The sequence below is a fragment of the Eumetopias jubatus genome, unplaced genomic scaffold, assembly GCF_037043125.1.
Source record: "Eumetopias jubatus isolate StellerSeaLion01/CBP00866 unplaced genomic scaffold, mEumJub1_p1.0 scaffold_2, whole genome shotgun sequence".
NCBI lineage: Eukaryota > Metazoa > Chordata > Mammalia > Carnivora > Otariidae > Eumetopias > Eumetopias jubatus.
Window position 1 is genome coordinate 38,459,848 of NW_028274808.1, and position 6,754 is coordinate 38,466,601.

Genomic DNA, 6,754 nt, shown 5'->3' on the forward strand with positions numbered 1-6,754 from the left:
GTAAGGTATAAATAATTTTATATTAGGAACACTGGAACAAACAAGATGATTTAAGCATGACTGCAATCTAATTTCCTGAATAGATCATGAAAATAACATAATGAGAAATGGCATATGCCTCATCTCATTTCATTTGTTAACAAACCCGGCATGTGTGCACCCACTTGGCTGTGTTTGCAGGCGTGGCTGCCCTCAACGTCCAGACGTGGCAGCTGGCCTGCAGTCTCAGTGAGACTGCAATAATAGATCATCAGCTTTGCCATCTCCTTGTACCTAAAGCCTTCTGACCTGCAATCAACAATATCACGTCTCCACTTGAGTGAACTCGGTCACGAGTAATAGACTGCCAACAATGGTGTGTCAACAGTTTAATAAACAAAACAAGAGAGATACTAATGGCCGTATCTTCAGTCTCTTTCTCTTGGTTCCACAACTTTTAGTTCTGTATCAAACTTGGTCCCAGAAAGCAGTTACCCTGGGCTAATGGGAATGTATTAGTTCCTTGATTTTAGCAGAGAAATAGCTGTGTGAATAACATCTCTATGTCTTCCAAAAATTATAGTCAAAGACAGTCTCAATTATGTTACCTTCTGTTGTCTTTATAAGGATCCATGTAAGAAATTTTTCTCAAAATTTAGTACAAATAAAAATTTGTCTCTTCAAACTTCTATGATTCATTGTATCAGACAGAGGAGTCCTACCAGTTCCCATTTTTAGCCTTCCTACCAGGGAGCTCAGAGCCAATTACTGTGTCCATTGCCTCACCATGGCTTCCCATCACATTGCCCTGAGTCTTTCCTTAAATCGTTTGATTTTTTTATACCTACAATTTTACTGTTTTGTCTAAATTTAAAAAGCTATGTCAAATCTTGAGAATTAAGAATAAGTAAGTACATAGTAGTAACTTGGACATATATTAGCAACCTAGTGTTCCCAGTTTTTAAAACACGTAGGAATGAGCATTTCGTGGAATACGAATTCCTAGGTGAGGAACAAAAACAAAAGTTGTAATGAAGGCAAGAGTTGTAGTGTCCTGTCACTCTAGAATTTTGCAGAGTGACTAGATCATATAAATGATACAATAAAAATAGCAGTATGCGGTGTGCTTCATCTAAAATTCAATAGTAAAAAAAGGTGTGAAGTTTAAAAAATTAAAATAAAAAAAATAGTATGCCAAGTACAACTCCTCTCAATTTGGTAAACAAACATAAGATCAGACACTGTGGCGTGTAACCTGCAAGTAACCTGTGTATCAGAGGAAGAGATTGTATCACTCAGTGAGGGAGACCAACAAGAACATAATCACAGAATAATATGTTTTCGTAAAAGTAGGAATGGGCAAGAAGTGGTACAAAAGAACACAGGAAGGACTCCAAGGACAAGAAATCACAAAAGCTTCTTGGAAAGGGGGGGCCTAAGCCAAGACTTGAAACACTAGAGCAGTTAGCCAGGCCAAGGAGGGAGGAGGAGATGGCTATTTTGGGTAGAAATACCATGAGCAAAGCACAAAGCCATAGGGCACATACAGCACTGTGGGCACTCCAAGAAGCTGGGCATGGTAATACGTTAGGATAAGAGTGGGTTGTGGGAGGAGGGCAGCTTCCCATCTTTTAGGGTCCCATAGGAGACACCTGGGAGCTTCTGGAGGACTTGAAGCTAAGGTCTGAAATGATTAGAATTATATTTTAAAATCTGATTTGCATTTAGAAAAATGCTTCTGGTGACTATGGAGAATGGAGGGCACATCACAGGGTTAGAAATCAGTGGCTATGCTGGCAGTCCAAGTGAGAAGAAATAAGGACCCCATAGCCCATAAAGGTGGGGATGGCATGACAATGGGCAGGCAGCTCTGCTTCCTGTAATGGCGGACTAAGTAATTTGGGTCAATTCACCCTGAAGAAAATTTAAAAATTGGATAAAATATAAAAACATTTTTCTGAAGACGTCAAATTGCTAATGAGGTAGTGAAGGATTGTTGCACCAAGATCTAGGAGAAAACAGAAGTCCTGGGAAGTGAGTTCAGCATTTGGCCAGGCCAGGTGTTAGCCAAGAGACTGAATAGCACTGCCAAAAGCCAAACAGCCAAATGCAGTGATCCTAAATCTGAGGTCCACAGACCGTTCAATTCAGGGGGTCTATGACCTCGGTTAAAAAAATTACATCTTTCTTTTCCTTAACGACTAAATGAAGCTTAGACTTTTCTTCTGTTACTAATCTAGGCCACAAGCCATAGTAATAGCCACAGTACTTGTGACTTTGTCATCAACAGAAATCAAATGTTTTCATCAACATTTACAGTTGTTGCAGATACCTGAAAATGTCATTTATGTTCATCACTATGCTAAATTACAGTTGGTATTAGACCTGCTGCAAGAACTTGCTATTTAATACATTAATAGAGAAAACATGTATTACCATATCACAAATTTTTAATCAGTGTTTTGATAACTTTATTGGAATATAATAAGTTTCCTTTGTAATCCTATTTATTTTATGATTTTAGGGGCACTTGGGTGGCTCAGTCAGTTAGGTGTCTGACTTTTGATCTCAGCTCAGGTCTTGATCTCAGGGTCATGGGCTTGGGCCCTGTGTTGAGCTCCACACCTACTTTAAAAACTTAAAAACAAGGCAAAACAAAACATTGTTCCAAGGAGTCCATAGCTCCATCAGATTGTCAAAGGACAAAAAAGGTTAAGCACCTCTTGCCTAGTGGAACCAGTGGCACAAAAGTTAGAGTTCAGTGCCTGTGAAGATTGAGAGTTCTGGTAAACCATCCTCCTTTGGGATCAGCATTCAGGGCGTAAAAGAGAATTAGAAGTAAACCAAGCCCTCACACACAGATTTTAGGTCAGCTTTGAATCATGTGGATGGTCCTGAAAATTTCAAACTTGTAAATTGGATTAAAGCAATCCAGACTGCTGGTGAACAGAACTAAAATCATATCTGAAGAAAGAGAACATCCTAGGCCTCAAATGATTTCTATAAATAATTTTTCAAAAGCAACATCTAACATAAAATTAACTAGGCATATAAAGAGAAAAGATAATATTGTGAGAACCAATAGAAGCAACAGATAACAGAAAGTCAGGTATTCCAAATGGTGGAATTAATAGGCACAGGCTGTAAAACAGCCATATTCGTGGGGATAAAAGATGAACTCCAAAATTTCAGGGAGGAACTAGAAGCAGTACAAAATAACATTGCATATTTGAAAAAAAAGGGGGGGTTAGCAATGAGCAAGTCTAAAGGAGATGACCATTTAGATTGGAGGTGAGTGGAAATTACAGAAGAAGAGAGAAGTCTAGAATGACATCCAATCTGGGTAACTGTGAAAACAAAAATTACATTAATTGGTATAGGAGAATATAGAAAAATCTTGTTAGTTGGAAGTAGAGTGAAGGAAATGATGATGTCATGGACGTATGGAGCTTAATGTATTCATGGGACATGAAAGTGGAAATTCCTGCAGAAGTATGACTGGGTTCAGCTCAGACAGGAGGTCTGGCATGGAATATAACATGGAAGTCATCAGTACTTGGGTGAAGTTGAAGTCCTAGGAGCAAGTGAGATAACCAAAGGACAAGTTTAGACTAGAGGGTGTGAAGACAGTTCCATAGATCAGGGATTCTGGTTACAAGTGATGAAACTCAACCTGAGTTAACTTCAGGAAAAGGAATTTCCTGGCTCCTGTAACTGAAAATGGCAGCTGGCCTCCAACAACCAACTAGGTCCACAGATTCCAACACTACGTTGAGAGGGATATGAGCGCGTGTGTGTGTGTGTGTGTGTGTGTGTGTGTGTGTGTGTGTGTGTGTGTGTGTGTGTGTGTGTGTGTGTGTGTACCAGTCTCTATCTTTTCTCCTGCGTCTCCATGTCTTTTGACCTTACTCTCTCCTGCAGATGGGGTTTCTCCTGAGCAGGAAATAGAGCGCAGGCAGCTTCATGGTTACTCCACTCCAGCGTAGTGAATTCACATGTTCAAGTCCCACCCCTCCAAGGTGATGCTATTTGGAAGTGGGGTCTTTGAGAGGTAATAAGGTTAGATGAGGTCATGAGGGTGAGACTGCAATGATGGTATTAGTGCCTTTATAAGAAGAGGAGGAGATCAGAGATACCTCCCTTTCCACCATGGGAGGACACTGCAAGGAGGTAAGGAGGTAACCAACTACAAGCCAAGAAGTAGGCTCTCACTAGAATCCAACCATGCTGGCATCTTGATCTCAGACTTCCAGCCTCCAGACCTATGAGAAATAGTTGTCTGTTTTTTAAGCCACCCAGATTATGGTATTTGTTTTGGCAGCCTGAACTAAAACAGCATACAAAAGTTCCATGGACGGGCGCCTGGGTGGCTCAGTTGGGCCTTCGGCTCAGGTCATGATCCTTGGAGTCCCAGGATCGAGTCCGGCATCAGGCCCCCTGCTCAGCAGGGAGTCTGCTTCTCCCCCTGACCCTCCTCCCTCTCATGCTCTCTCTCTGTCATTCTCTCTCCCTCTCAATAAATAAATAAAAATCTTTAAAAAAAAAAAGTTCCATGGAATTTCCATCCTGGGAGTCTCTGAGAAAGATGTAGCTGTGTCCTCTGTCAATGGGAAATTGGGACTTCCTTGCTGCTTGTGATTCACAGCCAACCAAGATTCTTTAGACTCCAGTGACCTTTAAAGTGAAACTGCTTAAAAATAAACTATTGGGACTACACCAAAATAAAAAAATTCTGCACAGCAAAGGAAATAATCAAAACTAAAAGACAACCTACAGAATGGAAGATATTTTCAAATGATATCTCCAAAAAAGGGTTAGTATTCAAAATGTATAAAGAACTTGTACAAAGCAACACCAAAAAACCCCAAATAATCCAATTTAAAAATGGTCAGAAGACATGAACAGATATTTTTCCAATAAAGACATAAATGCAAATCAAAAACACAATGAGATATGACCTCACACCTGTTAGAAAGGCTAAAATTAGAACCACAAGAAACAACAAGTGTTGGCAAGGATGTGGAGAAAAAGGAATCCTCATGCACTGTTGGTGGGAATGCACACTGCTGCAGCCACTGTGAAAAACAGTGTGGAGGTTCCTCAAAAAATTAAACATAGAACTACCATATGATCCAATAATTCCACTACTGAGTATTTTCCCAAAGAATACGAAAATGCTAATTTGAAAAGATACATCCATCTTTATATTTATGGCAGCATTATTTACAATAGCCAAATTATGGAAGCATCCCAAGTGTCCATCTATAGAGGAATGGATAAAGAAGATGCGGTATATATACACAATGGAATATTACTCAGCCATAAAAAAGAATGAAATCTTGCCATTTGCAACAAAATGGATAGATCTACAGGGTATAATGCTAAGTGAAATGGTAAGTCAGAGAAAGACAAATACCATATGCTTTCACTCATATGTGGAATTTAGGAAACCAAACAAACAAAGGAAAAAAACAGACTGTTAGGGCGCCTGGGTGGCTCAGTCATTGAGCGTCTGCCTTCAGCTCAGGTCATGATCCCAGGGTCCTGGGATCAAGCCCCGAATCAGGCTCCCTGCTCAGCGGGAAGCCTGCTTCTCCCTCTCCCACTCCCCCTGCTTGTGTTTCCTCTTTCCTGTCTCTCTCTGTCAAATAAATAAATAAATCTTTAAAAAAAAAAAAAACAGACTTTTAACTACAGAGAACAAACTGATGTTTACCAGAGTGTCGGTGGATGGCAGATGGGTGAAACAGGTGAAGGGGATTAAGAGCACACCTTGATGAGCACTAAACAGTGTATAGAATCATTGAATCACTATATTGTACACCTGAAACTAATATAACACTATATGCTAATTATACTAGTATTAAAATTTTTTAAAAATGAAACTGCTTAATTTTCATGAATTAAACAAAACAGACAGGAGTCTGGACATGATGACCAATGATGAAGCCATCAATTTGTATGTGGTAATTATCATAAACTAGATCTGATGACCAATTTGATCTTGGTTTTTAAGGGATAAATTAGTTTTATGGGATAAAAAAAGCAGGAAGAAATGGCTGGGAAATTATTTAATTGAAAGGAAGAAGGAAGGAATTAAGCAGCTTTTTAAAAAAAAATGAATGTTAAAAGGCCAAAATTCTCTCGTATTATGATTAGCAGGAGGAAAACAATGGAAAAGAAATGGAGACTCATAAAAATCAAGCCGCTTTTCTAAAGTATAAGTCCGCACACTCAGGAACATGTATAAAGAACAAAAGAATCAGAAAAATGACAAGCAACAAAGACAGAACTTTTTACCAAGAGGAAAGAGACTTATATGGTATCATGAAGAAAAGGCTGTTTGTCATAACACTGGATTGGTCTACCAAAGAAGTTTGTAGAAGCTAAGATCTTGGAGATGCAAAAAAAGTCATAAATACTTTTCTGTTCCTAAAAGCTTTCAACACTTGCTTGCCTAAACCTTGCAAAGGCTTGGACCAGAAAATCTCCCAAGTTCCCTGGCAGTTTTCAGTCTGCCAGCAGCCCAGCAGTCTTCTGAAGATTTATGCCCAGACCCACACATGCCTCTTTCAGAAAATTAACACTAAACCCTTACATTTGCAAGGTGCTTTTTGTTTATCAAAATGTTTTCCCAAGGAACAGGTTACCATGAAATGATGCTGGGATTTGGAGTCAAAACTAGGCTCAAGTCCTGAATCTGCATTTTTTTTTAAGATTTTATTTATTTATTTGACAGAATGAGAGAGCACAAGCAGGGGGACTGGCAGAGGGA